The sequence below is a fragment of the Labrus mixtus genome, chromosome 15 (genome assembly GCF_963584025.1).
Source record: "Labrus mixtus chromosome 15, fLabMix1.1, whole genome shotgun sequence".
Classification (NCBI taxonomy): domain Eukaryota; kingdom Metazoa; phylum Chordata; class Actinopteri; order Labriformes; family Labridae; genus Labrus; species Labrus mixtus.
The window spans coordinates 8,262,287-8,279,703 of NC_083626.1; the positions used below are offsets into that span (position 1 = coordinate 8,262,287).

The following is a 17,417-nucleotide window of genomic DNA, read 5'->3' on the forward strand; positions in this document are numbered from 1 at the left end:
TGCATGTGTTGGTGTGTGTGTGTGTGTGAGAGAGAGAATGTGTTGGTCACAAGGTGTGTGTGTGTGTGTGTGAGGGGTTGGTGGGTGGGGTGCTTGACTCCACACACACCCTGTCATCACATGTTACACCCTCCTGTAAACACAACCAGTCTGACATCCATCCCCATCTTGTTTGGAGAGCCCTGTTGAATTCATCCTTTTATTTTTTTTTCTTCTTTCCTCCTTCTTCTTTTTTTTTCCTGCACTCCATCTTTTAGTGCAGCGTTGCCACGGCAACCGAGACACTTTAAATGTCAGGAAGGGTTTGCTGAATTTTGATAGACAGACACACACAGAGAGACACACACATGAACCATCACTACATTCTGACATGGCTTATTAGTAATAACACAACAGACTTTAGGTGTTTGTAACAGTCATTGGATGTGTTCAAATATATATAAGCTATATAAGCTGTTCTAAAATACTATAAACTTGATTCAGTGGCTGCTAGAAACAGGTTGTCATGGCAGCAAAGTCATTGGTTAAGAGCAAACACGCCTGAACATATGTGCACTAAAGTACTTGTTCTTCATGATGACATACTTCTGTTACTCTTATAGTGCTTTTACACTTACACGAGGTTTATTTTTGTCTCTCCTCCTCTACTCTGCTAATGCAGTTAAGAAGGCTGAAGGAGTTGTCAACAGAGCTTTTGATCATGATCAAGCAGTGCTTTTACACATGCACAAAACTCCTCAAAAACTCCTGAAGTTTTCAGGTTTAGCTGCATGTTTGAATGCAAACATCCGGAGTTTCTCCTGCGTACCAGAGTATTTTATCCACAGAAAATCTGAGTGAGATGTTGTGAGAAGAGAGCAGGCTATAGTCAGGGAAATGTGGGAGGGAGGAGAGAAAAGGGCTTTAGTTTGTCTAAAGAATCCAGTGGAGAGAGGCATGAAAAGTTTTTTTTAAGTGAGTAAGTACAACACCAAAGTCAAACAATTGCAGAAAAAATATGCAGTCTGAGGCAGCAGTCGACCATTGACTCTAAAGTTCAGAGGTGATAAGATACCCAATGTTTAATCATGGTGTCTGAACAAAGCAATACGACAATTCTTCCTGCTTAAAAGGCTTAAAAGAAAAAATTATCATCAAATGGTCTCTATCATTCTGTTTTTTAATCACACATTTTAAGAAAACTTTAGAGTCTATTGGCAAAAGAAGCACTTTAAGAAGACAGACTTTAATCGGGCACTGGAGCAGAGATATCGTCGGTACAGCTGGTTTAGCAGCTGTGTGCAGAAGCAATTGGAGCAATTCCAGCAATTAGTGTTAAGACCCAAAAATATATTTAAAAAAAAAAAGTTTTCAGGAACTGCAGAATTCCCTTTTATAGCCGACAGCAATAGTTTTGTCGTCACCGTTTATCTCCTCCAGCCTTGATTTTGTTCCCATATGCAAGTTCGTCGCTCCTGCTGAAAGCAATATTGCCCGTCTCTGGAAAAAGTCCCCCCCCCCCCCCCTCTCCTGTGTCATTAGCAGTTGCTTGCCAAAGTGATTGAATTCACACTACACTGGTTATCTTCCCAATAGGGATGTGTCATATTTCTCGAGGCTGACTTCACTTCATATCTGATCAAATTCATGGCATCTGCAAATATGTGCTGAAGGTACATCACACAAAAAAATACACTTTACACTCCAGCGTGTGTAAAAAAAAAAGATAAACGCTTCTCTATAAATCGTGCTCCCCTTAAAGTAAATATAATTCTCTGTTGTCGCTTCCTGGATATGTAAATGTATATAAATCAGCTGTGTTGTGACAGCAGATAAACAGAGAGGCCTATTAGGGGCGACCAGGCAGAAAATTGCCGGAGTCGCAGAAACACTCGAGAAGACCATGAACAGAAATGTGTGTAAACACAAACAATGAGAGAAACAAACACCGGGGACAAACAAACACATTCTCTCTGCTTCACTGACGTCCAGCGTTGGGCTGATGGAGCCGACTGGGACGATGTCGGGTCTTGAGGTTTTAGTTTCAAATGACTTCACATTTGAAGACTAAAGCTGCGCGTAGCCTCAACCATATCATAGCCCGATTTTACCCGAGTCATCCCTCTAATTTTTATTTTTCTCATGTCATCGGTCGTGCATGATCAAGATCACGGCCTGATCAGCTGACCTGTCAGGTGATTTTCTTGCCTTGTTTGATATTTTGGTTTGCACACACTCACACAATGAGAGCAGAGCCACCAGCCGATTCCCCGACTCCTGGATTTTTTCCCCCTGATTTTACCTGCACAAACTGAGAGAAAGCGTCTGAAATCACCATGGCAACAGCAGGCATGCAACTTCCATCTGTGGGGGTTTTCTTCTGTACTCGTCGAGTGTAGGCTCTCAGATTATGCCCGACAATGGGGGCGACTTTACCGCTAGGCCATCAGACTGTTGAAGGGTATAGACCATTTTTCAAGTTTTATTTAGTCAAGCATTTTAGAAAAACGCAACTTCTGAATGTATTTAGGTCTGATGTATTCATTAAGAAGCAGCCTGAGTGAAGTCATCTGAATCTGTCAGAAGGCGGGCTCATTATGAGCCAGAGCTTGTTCTGCATCAGCCGTTCTCAAACTGTTTATTTAACTTCCCAGGCGCTGACCTTTTCAAAAGTGCAAACTGCAACTTACCCACTCTGAATTTTCTGGTTTGCTTCTTTCCTCCACTCATCGTCTTCTTCCTTGTTATATTCCAACTCTTTATCTTCTCCTCACATCTATTTCAGCCCTCCCCCTTTCATCCTTTTCCTTCCATTTTATCCCCCTCTCACTCCTTAAGAAGCTTGACCTCCTTACATCTAGTAAAACACAGTAGGCCCATGATGCATCGCTGCTGCACAGAGGATTGAAGTGGCGGCTTTGTAGCCTAGCCTCATTGATAATCATTAGCAGGCCGTGTTCGTCTCCAGATGAACAGAAGGTGAATATAGATATGCGGATCAGCGTTAGCCTCCGTGCTGCTAATTAGAGGATGAATCACCATGATGAGTGAGTTGGTTAGACACTCACGTGTGTCTGTCAGGTCACCTCACTGCTGCAGGCCAACAGCCAAAAGGACTCCCACAGTATCACTGCTCATAGACTGCCACTGCACCTCGCCAGCCATCTCCACACGGGGGGATTTCATTTCTGATCTCCAGCCCTCTTTCCTCTTGTTCACCCACTCCCTCATTCCTTCAACAAGTCAATTAGCAGAAGCCAGACACTCTCTCTTTCTGTCCCTCAGCTGAGGGTGTCAGAGTTGCAGCTGGCTTCCTCTGTTGCTGGTTGCTGCAGCTCAGGCTGGTGCACAGCTCTGAGTTGCCCAGCTCTGGGGCTCTGGGTCTGGCACAGAGCATGCTTCCCCTCTCCCTCTGGGTCTCTCTGGCTGGGGGAGGCTGCCTGCCACTGATAGACTCAGCTGTGTGTGTGTGTGTGTGTGTGTGTGTGTGTGTGTGTGTGTGTGTGTGTGTGTGTGTGTGTGTGTGTGTGTGTGTGTGTGTGTGTGTGTGTGTGTGTGTGTGTGTGTGTGTGTGTGTGTGTGTGTGTGTGTGTGTGTGCGCGGCCACATTTGTGTTAATTATTCAAAGTGTATTAAAGCTTAAAGATGCATCTCCAGATGCCTCTCTGATCGTCGGCGTGTTTAATGGAGAGAGACAGATGAGATGAGAAGCGAAAGGTGGAGCATCCACAAAAGCTAATGGGAGGAGGGCGGCGGTGGCCTAGTTGTGAGTGAAGAAGCAAGCGTGCTCAAACATCCAGGGGCTTCATTTATGAAACTATGTGCACACTGAACATAAAAAAAAAAAAAAAAAATTATGCATTTTTCAAAGAGTAACTCTTGCACAGCTAAGAGTGAACTTCCCATTATGCTTGTTTTTCATTTGGAACAAAAATGAGTCAGCCTGTAATTTTGTGCACAAATCTCACATCTGGGCCCCTCAGTTCCACCGTGAATGATCCGGTTAATTAAATGCATATAAATTAAATTCACTGACATCACCTCTGGTAACATGTCTGAAAGTTACACTTAGCTTTTTCTTCTAAAGAAGAAAGTCAGAGGACAAAGTAAGATGCATAAGTTCGGGGTCAGGGTGCTCTTAATTGCGACGACAAATTGTGCTGTGCATTCCTCCAGAGTACCTGAAAAGGCTTCCTTAATTTACAACCTTGGTACTATTTTTTTTACAGATATGGTTGATAGTAATATGAATGGACCTTTTTTTTTTAAAGGAAATATAATTTTTAAGCAGGATGAGCTCTTACCTCCATCCCCTTTTCACAGCCACCAGACACATTTGACCAAACTAGTCATTTTTACTTTGCTTAAAACACCGGCCACTTGGGTGTAGCTTGGATCCAGTACAACACAAAAAGACGTTCACCAATTGTTTTTTGGCCGATCAGTAATTCCTGTGCTCTTCTGGCAGAATGACTGTTTTTGTCAATGGAGCCGGCTTTGAAGAGGGAGATTCACTGCTGTTTTTTTTTCTTCTAGTTTCTATACCTTTTTATAAGCAGAGGATTTTCAGGCACAACTAAGAAGGTGCATGAAGAGTGAAAGGTTTGAAGAGGTCAAAAAGCTCCAGCAACAATTAGACCGACGCATTTCGCCGCGTTTGATGACCCCGATGAAGGCCACAACCCGAAACGCGTCGGTCTAATTTGTCAATAAAGTTGATCTTTGTACTACAAGTGTTGCTGGAGCTTTTTGACTGCTTCAAGTTTCCATACATTAACATAACGATCTGCCTCTGAAGTGAGGTTTTCCGTAATATTATCAGACACTTGGAGTGTCTATCTGAACCTTTCAGTGTCTTAAACACTTTCATTGGCATAAAATGAACTTTAAAAACACCTGGTTGAAGCAAATTCTGTACTTTTACGTATATGTATGTCACAGCCGTCACAAGGTTTAAACTTTCAGTAGAAATAAGAGCAGTATAGGGAACATTTAATATGAGGAGTGCTGTATGAAATACAAGAGGCAGACACTGAAAGAGGAGAACAAGAAGGACAGATAAAAAGAGAATTAACGATTACACAGAGACATCAGAGTTGGAGGGACAAGAGGACCGAAGAGGAAAAGAAAAAAAGGATTGAGCTCAGTAGTGTAAGAGAAGGACTGAGGCGTGGGAGGAGGATGCAAGAGATGTTTAACCATTCAGAAGATGAAAGGACACTCGAGGGTCATGACACCACCCGTGCCTCGTGTCTCTTTAGCATATATTTAATAATTCTGTATCATTTATTTAATGCTATCTGCACCGCTTTGCATGCTCAGCTGCTGAAAATCATCGAGTTGCATAATATGTTTGTATTTATCGAGGCAGAACTTCCTCAGTTTAGTTGATATAAACAGAAAATATTCAAATGTAAGTGATGATTTAGTCCCATAAGATCCCCTTGTTTTTGCACTGCTTCATAGTCTGGCTTTGATATTTGCAGAAATAAGCTGCTGCTGATAAATGCATCTAAATATTAGGTTTCTTGTGATAAACTTGTATCACTTGTTTCCTGCCTGAACCCACCTCTCCTTCCCCGCTGAAGGCTTAATAAACGTCTCTCCACTGTTGCACTGAAGGCACATGGGTAATCATACGTGGGAAATTAGTTTTGAAAGAGTTTTGATGGTGCTCACTGTCTCAGTGGATAAATTTAATGGCCATCAAACTTTTGAGTGCTTCACCGAGGAGGAGTGACGAGGGAATTAACTGAGCTATCATGCTCTTCAGTCCATTGTTCTGAGCCAACATAGCTCTGTGCTTCTTTTTTTTTGTCTGCAAACTTTACTAGTAGAAGATTGGATTTTGAAATGTGACCCTAACCCTGACCTCTTAATGTCCCTAACCTCTCAAATCAGGGACATTTGTGACTTTTATGTTTGAGGCAATGAATTTCTTTATACAGGTAGAATAAAATAAAAAAATGGAGGTAGATTCTCTAAGCCAGAATTTAATCTACTGAATTATGTGAATCTTTAGTTGGAAGAGTCGGTCGCCTTCAAATGGAAGGTTTGATCCCCAGCTGCTGCAGCAACATGTCCGATGTGTCCTTGTGCAAGACACTTGGTGGAGTGTGAATGTGTTTGAATGTGATTAGTTACTTCTGATGGTCAATTTACATAGCAGCTTCTACCATCAGGCTGTGAATGTGTAGGTGTGACTTGTGGTGTAAAACATGTTGAGTAGTCAGAAGACCAGAAAAGCGTTCTACAAGCTGAAGGCCATTTTCCCTTAGTGCATATGAGATGTTCAGCTTGTAACATATTGTGTCTCAGCTCCCTGTTCTACATGATCTTAGGTTGGCTTCGTTGATAATGATGTTCCTCATGAGATAGGAAAACATGGCAAATGTTGCCTTGAGGACAGAGTTTTCTTAAGTTTCCAGAAGAAGGTAAAATTGGAGAATTGTTCTATGACTTGTGATAGAGCTGTAATGAACCCAGTGCATTGTTTATGTTCATACACTCATGTGCATTTCAGAGTCTCAGTTAATAACTTGAACTTTTATCTTTACCGCATCACCCTTCTCCCGCCTCGGTACTCCCTGTGGTAAAGGGCTGCTAGGAGTGGGTGGACTCTCCAAAAGGCTTCTAACACGGTTCAAAGTGTCTTTTATGGAACAGAGTAGCTCCTAGTCAGGTGCCATGGGGGGTGCCTGCCCTCCTTCCACCTGAGACTGTTCGACTGAGGAACTCGGGTCATTTGAGCAAAATAGATGAAAAGTACTTTTCGCTGAAATGAAGCACAGGGGATGAGTCACATATCTGGAATAAAAGATGAAAAAGGTCTCATGAAAGAGGAAGCTTTCAAAGTTTGTGGCCCCAGTGAATTTGCATACGAGATACCGAGATAGCGTTTGTTGTGAAGTTGGCTGTGTTGCTTAAACTTTTCCGACCTAGAACCTTTGGGACCAAGTCGCTCACTCTGTGGTTCCAGCTAATTGAGGAAATAAACCCAAATGCATGAAGGCAGACGATGAGGAGGTCTGTGTATTTATCTTGGGCTTTATATTGACCTTGAAAGGTTGGCTGAGACGCCGTTGGGTCGCACAAATCTCTTATTATTCACTGGGTCAGGGTCTAAACTGGGTTGAGTCTGTTTTTGGTTGGTTCCCACATGGCAGAGAGCACATTTTCCTCTCACAAGATGAAACCGAATTCATGAAATTTTAATCCTGCAGACTGACACAAGAGAACACAGGGACGTTTTTAGTGAGGCCATCCTGAATAGCTTCTTGTTATCTGTCATGTATTATCTGCTGTGTCGCCCTCAGAAATACACACCCACAAAACAGAGAGTGTATTTTTAGAGAATCCTATCGATCCACTAGCTGATGCTTATCAGCTACATCCTCCTCCACTTTGACCACCCAGACCTGATAACATCCTGATACACACACTATCACACTTGGTCATCAGAGATAGCACACAGGGCAACGCTATTCTAATGGACACGTGTGATCGAGAGCTCTTTAGAGTCGAAGGAGTGGGGGGTCTTTTCCCGGCAGGCACAATTTCTGTTCTGTTGCTTTATCAAGAAGAACAAACTTGAACTGTAGGACAGCTGAAGTTTGGCTTATTTAATATCAAAAGATGCTTTTCCTTTCAAGTGATTTGGTTTGTCATCTTGAAGACTTGGACGTTGCCACCTTGATGTATCCCATTGGTTTCTGGACTGTTTTGAAGCCTTGAATAGAGCCTTTTGGCTGCCTCTGTCTTTCTTATTTAGAGCCTCTAACTTTTCCTCTTGGTTTCAAAATGTATGCAAAAAAATAAGTGCCTTACACCTGCATTCTTTCAAATGGCCAGCAGGGGCAAATCCACTGGTAGCATATAAAGAAGCCTGATTATGTGACTAACAAGTGGCAACCATGTCGATCTGTCAACCAGGATAGAGATTTAGACATGCATATCCACCCTTTTTTTCCAAATATAAGCAATATGGCTCAAAGGATCATGATAGTGATGGCCACGCTGTCCAACTAGGGGCTCCAAAATGGTAGTCCACAAGGGCATCTTAGGATTTTATCGATACTGGGATCGATACTGATACTTCTTCATCAACACAGATACTTATCGATACTCTATCACTCCATATTTGGTGCAAAAGAAGACAGGCAGGGTTGGTAGTTTTCAAAAACTAGCATGATTTTGAAAGTAGCATTCCCTCAGTGCTCCGTCTGCTTTTCAGAGACTTACAAACTGCTTTACACGACGGATTTTCTTTGTTCCTTTTTCAGAGAACATGAGTTATTAATGTCTGTTAGGACCTAAAGACAATTTCAACCAAGAAAAAGTGAATCTGGAGGAAATTACCAACCCTGCCTTTAATGTGCCAGTACCAAACAAATATCGTCTCTGGTTATCTACTCCTAGTCCACATACCAATGGATCAAGCCATAGTCACTATGTCCACTTATTAAGAACTAGTCTGTGGTCAGACTGAGGACCAGGAGCTCCTGTATTGCTAATGATAGGAGGAACAGAAAACTAAAATTAAACAATATATATAGAATCCTGCAACACCAAGACAACGTGGCCGGTTTGCAGATGGATCCGAGTTTGTGTCCTTTGTTTGACCTTTTTCACTGAATATACAGCATTTAATGTGCAGGCAGACCCTTGGGAGACTCTGGAAACAGAGTTTGTGCTCGTAGAAGAGCGGGAAAAAAACTGGATGTCATGATGTAGAGGTTTATAAATTTCCCTGTTATGACCTTCTAGTGTTTTCTGTGGAGTTAGAGGAGACAGGCACCGAGAGATAAAGAAAATAAAAAAAGTTGTTAATGGAGAGTGAGAGAACTCGACTGAGGAGAAAAGATGTCTCTGAGTAGGAGAAAATGTTAGAGATCTATATAGATACTGGCTTATGACCTGTCTGTGGGATGATTGAATGGAGAGATCTATTGGGATTACTAGCAGAGAGTCATTGCACACTGTTGTGGTTCTCTGGTGTTCGTGTGTGTGTGTGTGTGTGTGTGTGTGTGTGTGTGTGTGTGTGTGTGTGTGTGTGTGTGTGTGTGTGTGTGTGTGTGTGTGTGTGTGTGTGTGTGTGTGTGTGTGTGTGTGTGTGTGTGTGTGTGTGTGTGTGTGTGTGTGTTAGATTTATTCTCCAGGGTTTAACTATATTAGTGTCTAAAACTGAGACATTGCTCAACAGATGACTCTTCCTCTTTCTCTCCTGGGAGATGTGGTCATCATATCAGGTCCGTTTCTTTCTGTATGTGTGTGTTTAGTGTGTGTGTGTCTGTGTGTGTATAAAAGCGCTGGTCGATGGGGTCTTGCCCCCCCCCCCCCTTTCTGAAACGGTTCATTGGACTGTAACGCTAATCCCTCGGGACGTCTACACTGTGGTGACCCCCTCTGACACTCGCACACATAGACAAACACACACAGCCTCTCCTCATCCATCATACTCGGAGGTTGTCACTGCCTCAGCGAGGTGGTGACAGTCAGCGAGCCAATCAGGGCCTTTGCCTCGTTTCTGACATCACGATAAAGGGGTGACTCTGTTTAGATCGGAAGTACTTCTAGGGAAGGAAAATAGATTATATGATTAGCTTAAAAGTGTAAGAGCTTTACATCCAATTTTCTGAATCCAGTTGAGTTTCCCCCTGCTGGCTATTGGAAAAACTGCAGCTTTGAAGAACCTCCACATTGGCTTGACTTTTGAAACAAAGAGTCAAAGTCCTCCTGTTATACTAAACCTCTGTGTAAAATCCTGAGTCATTATATTTTAGAAACGGCCAGTTCCCATCATGCTTTATGCCGTACTTAAATCTGGTTTGTTAGATATGTTGTTTGTATTTTTAGCCATGTTGGTGTTCATCATGGTGTTGCTGATGTCATCATTCAGAGGAAGTTCTTTAATGCCGTCATTTTCTTTTATTCTATAGTTTTTAGTTTTAGTGAAAAGCTGAATCCTGTCTCTCTTCCTGAAAGAATTCCTTCTTGCTGCAGAATTATGGAATATGATTCTTGATGGCTGTCCTGCAGGAACTACTGGATGATTCCTTGGATGTTTTTAAGACATTTTTTAAGACATCTGAAGACAAGAATATCTGGCTGTAGATGTTTTAACTGACTCATATTCTCAAACTAAGTAATTTATGCTGCTGCCTGTCTTTGCCAGGATGTTCTTGTAAAAGAGATTCTTAATCTCAATGAGACTTTTCCTGGTTAAGTAAAGGTTAAATAAAATGAAAAAAAAAACCATGTGGCTTATAAAACGTGTTATCCAAACAGTAACACACGAGAGGAAGTGATGTTGTTCTGTATATCAGTGATGGTTTGGTTTGTTGGTCTGTTTTCTTCCCCCTCACACATCACGGTCAAGCAGCTGACAAAGAGTGAAGGATGTGAGCAAAAAGGAGGCAGTGGAGGAGAGGAAAGGTAGATATGGAAATGCAGTCCTAGCCAGCAGGGATTCATGGCCTCGGGCATCATACTGCCTGAGTAAACAACAGAGCAGGTAGAAAGCAGAGGGTGGGAGGGAGGAGCAGATAAGACACAGGAAAGATGTATAGAGAGAAGAAGAAGAGTGAAGTGAGTGACTGAATCAAAGTGGCATGGTCAGGATGGATGATAAATATTCTGCATCATGGATGGATATTATTTGGTTGAGTTGAAGGAAATGAACATGACGTCAGACACATCTGGTCCATCTGAAACCTAATGCTTTTCATTATGCATCAGATTGTACAGTAATGAAAAACATTTTCTTTTATTGCCTTTAGACTTTTCTTTTATTGCAGTGGAAATTACAAATCAATTTGCTCAGTTAAAATACCTCCTTCAGTTTCTTTAAAAGATTTCTCACTGACTCTGCAGATTGTTGATTTTATTTAATGTTTTTGGCTAAAGCTGGACACACACACGACGATTTTTTAATCTGAACAGGTTTTAAAGACGCCAGAGACCACTGACATAAAGACAGTTTCAAACGATTTTTAACATTATAATCGTCCGAATGGAGACACTAGACAACTTGGCTAGACCGGGAGAGGATTTCACAGACACGAGATCTCGCAGAAACTTGCCTGATCATTCATAACTTCAGAAGAAGAAACAAATATGGAGGGCGATCCATAGCTGTCCTGCTGTGTTTTTTTTTGCAGTGAAAAACAATATGGATGAATTCCTGACTGAGAAGATGAATCATGTGCGTCTTTTTACAATTTGCAGCACGAGCTGAATCTGTTTGGTGACGTCCAAGTCGGCCTGCTCTCATTGGCTGCTATAGGCAGTTTGACCTAAAATCGTCATTTACGGCTGGGGCCAGTAAAATAATCGTAGTGACACCGCACACTTGAGGATTCCTTGGACAAATAATCGGATATGACAAGCCACGTCCCCCCCGATAGTTGTGGGGGGCAAATCGGGCCCAAAATCTGGCCTACAATGTGGCCAGCTTAAGTCATTACTGTTAAAATGTTTATTGCAAGTCTATCCCCTCTAATACAGTTTTTGACATCCAGGTAATATTTCAAACATTTCTCTGAAGTTTGGCCCGGGGCTTCTGCTTAGTGTTTAGTCCTGCAGATGCTGGAAGCAGCTGATAGAGATTTAACTTTGCAAGTAAGGAAGACTAATTTTTTATTTTTTTTTATCCAAAGGCTTTCCTCCCCACCTTTGATCACAGTGTGTGTGTGTGTATTTGGCCCCAAGGCTGCTGTAAAACACTCTACCGGCCTAAGACTGCACCATCTCAGAGCACAGAGCCAGAGGGCAGGATTTAGCTTCTGATCTGTGTGTGTGTGTGTGTGTGTGTGTGTGTGTGTGTGTGTGTGTGTGTGTGTGTGTGTGTGTGTGTGTGTGTGTGTGTGTGTGTGTGTGTGTGTGTGTGTGTGTGTGTGTGTGTGTGTGTGTGTGTGTGTGTGTGTGTGTGGACTTGAGGAAGAATGTGCATGAGTTTGGTATGTGTGTGCATTTTTTGTCTTTTAATCTACCTAGTTGTTACACAGATTGCGTTTGTATCTGTGTTTCCCTTGTGGAAAACTGTTTGATAATAAGCGATGTGAATGACTCCCATGATGCAGCGCTCCGCCCCTGCCTTGGTCGGATGGGATCTTGACCTCCTCCGCTCTCATCCCCCTCTTTAATAAACGAGTCTATGGCTCCCAAGATCTTCTCTGCTCGCCATCCTTCTTGCATCACCTCTCCTCACCCTCTCTTATCCCATGGTTTATCTTGTGCTCAGCCTCTGCATCGCTGAACTACAGTGGAGTTAATTTATAGCTCAACAAGGCGTTTTCTACAGAAGTCCTGAGAGGATATAGAAAGATAAAAAGACATCTGTGGATGCTTTTGTATTTTCTAAACTGTTTTCTCCCCTCTCACTTTAATACGTATCACATCAACAAATGGAAAAAAAAAAACACACACATCCCTAAGTGGGTACTGCATCCAAAAACAAGTAGGGATAAAGAAGCAAAAAAGATTCCCCACACCAAGGAGCGACCGTTTGGATTCAAACCTGAGCCGCCTGCTTGGAGGACTGTAGCCGCCGAACATGGGGCTACACACTAACCACTAGGCCCACCAGGCTACCCTCGCCCGTGAGTCGCCATCTTTAGAATACATAGACATGCATGTGAGCCCACATGGCTGCAATTCATTATTTTTAGCTAGCATACTAATTTAAAAATAATTTCAACATAGAAAAATCCTCCATAGTAGAACACCGACATCCATAACATGCCTAGTTAAAGCATGTGTGTTCAATGCCAATACACACAGAGAACATTAAATATCAAGATACCAACATATACATACCTGACACAGCAAAAACATACCAGGATATATAGGAATACTATGTATTAAAATAATGTTTAACTGTTTATTTTTGAGATATTTATGCATTTATTTTAGAGAAAGGACAGTGGATAGTCAGAAATATGGGAGAGAGAGAGAGTGGGGAAGGACATGCAAAAAAAGGATCCACAGGTCGGATTCGAACCCAGGCTGCCTGCTAGGGGGACTACAGCCTCCGTACATGGGGTGTGAGCACTAACCACTAGACTACCGACGCCCCATGTACAACACATTTTGTAAGTGTTCCTAATTAGTTCCAATCCTAATTCCAAAACTGTTATTTAATTATTTATTAGTTATTAAATTCTTTATGACTTGTGGATTCTGATTGATTGACCCTAAAATTTAATATCATGTATAAATATTTTGTATATCAAGCCAAATTTTATGCAGCTGACAAGCTTTTAAAAACATATTTTCCAGTTCTTCAGGTATTTAAACTCTAGGAGAAAAAGTAATTTACATCACAGTTGAAGATTGTATTTCCTGATTTTTTTAAAAAAAAATTTGCCTCTCAGGGCTTCCGTACATTTCTGCCGCAGTTGCAGGCTTGTAGTTTTTACCAGGAATTTTATGCTGACAACAATTGGGAACCACCAAGTGTGACTCAGGAAAGTTATGTCTGGGAACAAAAGGAGGCAGCTCTGTTCCTGGACAAGATAAAAAAAAAAAAAACAAGACAAAAAGAAGAGAAAGAAGAAAAAAAAACAGATAAAGTGAGAGCGGAGATTAGAGGAATCCCCCAGGTAGAGGGGATTGTTGGGTCTCATTGTGTAGAACTGCTTCGCTATCTGATGCAGACTTAGCTCTGACACCTGTCACCACTCCTAATGAAACATCTCCCACAATCCTCTGCTCCTGGATCTTTTGTCCCACCCCCTCCCTCTTTTATGTCTCTGCGTATGTTGTTACCCTTTCTCTGCTTCCTTTATATGCTTGTGAGTCTTTGCGCTGTAGATGCAGGTTTCTCTGCGTGGGTGTGGGATGCCTTTATGTGTGTGTTCATGCATATGCGTGTTGTGCATATAATCAAGCTCCTCAGAGGAATGTGCTTTTTATCCCGACTCTGATGCATCAGTAATAAGAGAGGATGTGAGCGTGCGTTGTTGAGGCAATAGGCAGACGAGTGTGCAGCAGAGAGGCACAGATGTGAAGTGGTCTAAGTGCGTGTATGATTGTGTGTGTGTGTGTGTGTGTGTGTGTGTGTGTGTGTGTGTGTGTGTGTGTGTGTGTGTGTGTGTGTGTGTGTGTGTGTGTGTGTGTGTGTGTGTGTGTGTGTGTGTGTGTGTGTGTGTGTGTGTGTGTGTGTGTGTGTGTGTGTGTGTGTGTGTGTGTGTGTGTGTGTGTGTAGCAGCCAGGCAGGATTTCTATGCCACTCTTTTGAGCGGATGCTTGAGCTCAGTCCTTCCAACATTAACAATGACTGTTGCTTCAGAGTGGATACTCTCCTGAAAATATCTAGCCACACACACATTTTAAAACACACACTCCTTTTCCCTTTTTTCCTTTCTGGGCATCTTTAGTCCTGTTTTCCATTTTATTAGAGGCTAGAAGCAGTTCATTAGCGGTCTGTCGCCATCTGTGAAGACTCTAAACTTTGACTGTCAGCCTTACTAATTGACAATCTGCTTCACTGGGCTCACTGGCATTGATTTGATCCCTTCTTCGTCTGTCTTTTCCTCATTCCTCTCATCCACCTCCGATTCCTTCTCTTTTCGCTGCAGCTTGGCATTCAATACTATCCTGTTAAAATCTCTGTGAATGTGAGCTGCCAACTGGGAGAAACCTGTTCATCTGAGCCTCACACTGTTAATTACATGTAGGAGCTTTCACATGATATCCCACTGTGGTTGTGAAAATGGGCTGACTCATTGGCAAACATAGCAGTAAAGTTATTCTTAGATTATTTTTCAGTTACTAATAACCCAAAAGAAAAAATCCACTTCCAAAAAAAGCAATCAGTATTTATTTCTACTTAGTGTAAAATAGCCTGCACCTGGTGCCTTAAAACTACATAAATTACTTATAAAGTTAACCCTTCATGCCAGGTAAGACCATTGACCGTATAAAACATGGATGTCGTCTCAGTGACATCACTCATTGGCTTTGAAAGCTGAGTTTTAAAGCCCAATGGTGGCAGTCGCCATATTGGGAATGCTGTCAATGGAGTAACAGCCATAAGTTTGGAGATGAGGCGAGCCTTTAGCCTCCTGGCAAAAAGCTACAACACGCCCACCTGTCAGCCACACCCATAATTATGCATCTTTCTTATTTCCTTCACATAATCAAATTGTTGAGTTAATAATTCAGCCCCGTACAGTGTGTACCAAAAAAATCCAGAAGCTAATCAAACCTAAACCTTTTTAAAATCACGCTGTGGGAAAACAGAAAAGTCAGCACACTCAACGTCCTCTAATGTTATGAAAAGATGTGTTACAGCACAAAGCGTTCATCAGCGTATGAAGGTTAAACAGAAACTTAAGTTGTGTTATCTGCCCTGTCTAAAGGTAAGAAAACACTCAGAAAACAATCACAATTGAGAATGATTTGTCCAAAATTGTCAGCGGGTAAACGATGTGATTTGAAGCTAACGTTAGGAGTGCTAGCACCGCCAACCATCGGTCGTCCCTGCTGAGTAACATCCACATGCCGGTGCTTTATGTGGTGATGCATTGCTCCAGGCGATGCACAAGTTTAACCTGACACAGCCTACGTACAACTTTATCTCTGTTTTTAGATCAAAGGTCTTCAAAACCACACTGCTCCTACGAGATGCTATCAGTTCACTGTGCTTGTTTACATCCCGGTTGTAGAGCGGGGAGAGAGAGCGCATTAACCAGAGCTACAACCAGTGTACGGCTACAACCCAGGCTCGTAAAGTGTGGCTTTGATACAGTTTCACCATGCGACCGGCATCAAATGAAAAAATATAAATTATTTGTTTGCTGACTTGTAACTCTGCTGCTAACTAGAATGATGACATTTAGTCAACTGAACGCACAAATCCGTATTAAATATTTAGAACTATTTATGAAAAGCAATTTTGAAAAGCTTCTATTATCTCTAAATAACCACATCTTTTTACTTTTCCAACCTTCACCCTCCATCTGCCCTCGATGCTATCGGGAGGAGAGAGTGTGCTTTAATGGGTTTGAAGGGAGCGGAGGTGTCTCTCGGTGCCATTATGTCCAAACCTCTCTCTCCCCTCTGTATCCTCTCTGCCGTTCCCGGGCCAATCTGTAAGTCATTACCGCTGCTCCATTAGACGGCACCTCTGCAAGGCGGAGCTCACATTGAGGGTGTGAAGCAGCTGCCTTGGTCAAACTTTAGGTACATTCCTGTTTATACAGGGATGCAGTTACCACTGATTCTTAAATGCAGATAAACCTGTGTACCACTCTAATAGGATGATTATGGTTTACTTAACGGGGCTCTAAGTGGAATATGACTTAATTCATATATTCTAGCTTGGTATTTGAATGGCCTTTGTGCAACTTAGGGAGAATACTGAACATACATTAATGGATAAAAGTTGTTCTGTGTACAAAGGCTGTGGTCCTCTAGGCCCGGGTTCGAGCGGATCCAACTTTAACAACAATGCAAACAGCTTGAGTGCAAACAATTCTGAATGTGTTAGAACATTCAGAAAAACACAAGATAGTTTGTTACTAATTTCCCATTCTCCTATTTTCAGTACAATCTCTCAGGTTTAGTAAATCTAATGTAAACTTTGCAGCGTCAATCCTCTGAGTTGAGAGTCAACCGGCTGATTACTATTAGCTTTAACCTAGCTTTTGTCTGCAAGCTAGCAACATGTGGTGCATAAAAACAGGTGTATTTATTGAGTGCAGCAAACCAAACACAAACCTTCTGCTATGTTTGAGACTGTAACTTACTCTCTGCTGTAACCCTAACCTTCACTGTGTCTACGGTTCATCCTCATACTTTGGCTCACACACAGCAGAGACTAGCTGTCTGTAACAAACCGACTACACTACATCACATGCATACTTTACCCACAGGGCCAATTTTCTTTTCAGGATAGGTTCAGTTGGTAACAGATGTAATGAACAAAGAGGCAAGGTGAGGGCGTTTGAAGGCTTTTCTCCTGCAACGTTCCGACTAATCAAACCTAGTAGGCTGATTATTCTCAACTGAAAACATTTGAGTCGATCATATAAGAGCAGCCCTTCTGTAGTATCAATGGTACACATAAACTGGTTGGATATAATGAAGCATGGATTGCAGCTGACAGCTGGGTATCGTCTCATGACTTGTTAACAGCTATAAGGCTCCACCAATTAAAATGCAGTAAAAAACCATTGTCTCAGCCAAGTTTTTTTTTTTTATTGATTTAAGAGCAGCGAGAATTTGCTGAATTGAGGCGCTGACCCCTCAGACATCTCTCTCTCTAATCCCATACACTGTAGCTGTTAAACAGTACAACACTGAAGCATTAGCACTGTCCGGGGTTCCTAAGAGACGCCGCCTCAGGCTCTCAATTCTGTCCACGCTTAAAGAATTAGAATATCCTTTTGGTGCATTCATTTAGGCCAAAAAAAAAAAAAAAAACAGCGCTAATA

The 17,417-nt window shown here is 42.1% G+C and overlaps 1 protein-coding gene across 2 annotated transcripts in view; it reads left to right on the forward strand.

Annotated features, from left to right (window-relative positions):
* The window catches only part of LOC132990301 (plexin-A1-like), a 261,264-nt gene that overhangs the window by 155,885 nt on the left and 87,962 nt on the right, over positions 1 to 17,417 (forward strand). The window lies entirely within an intron of this gene.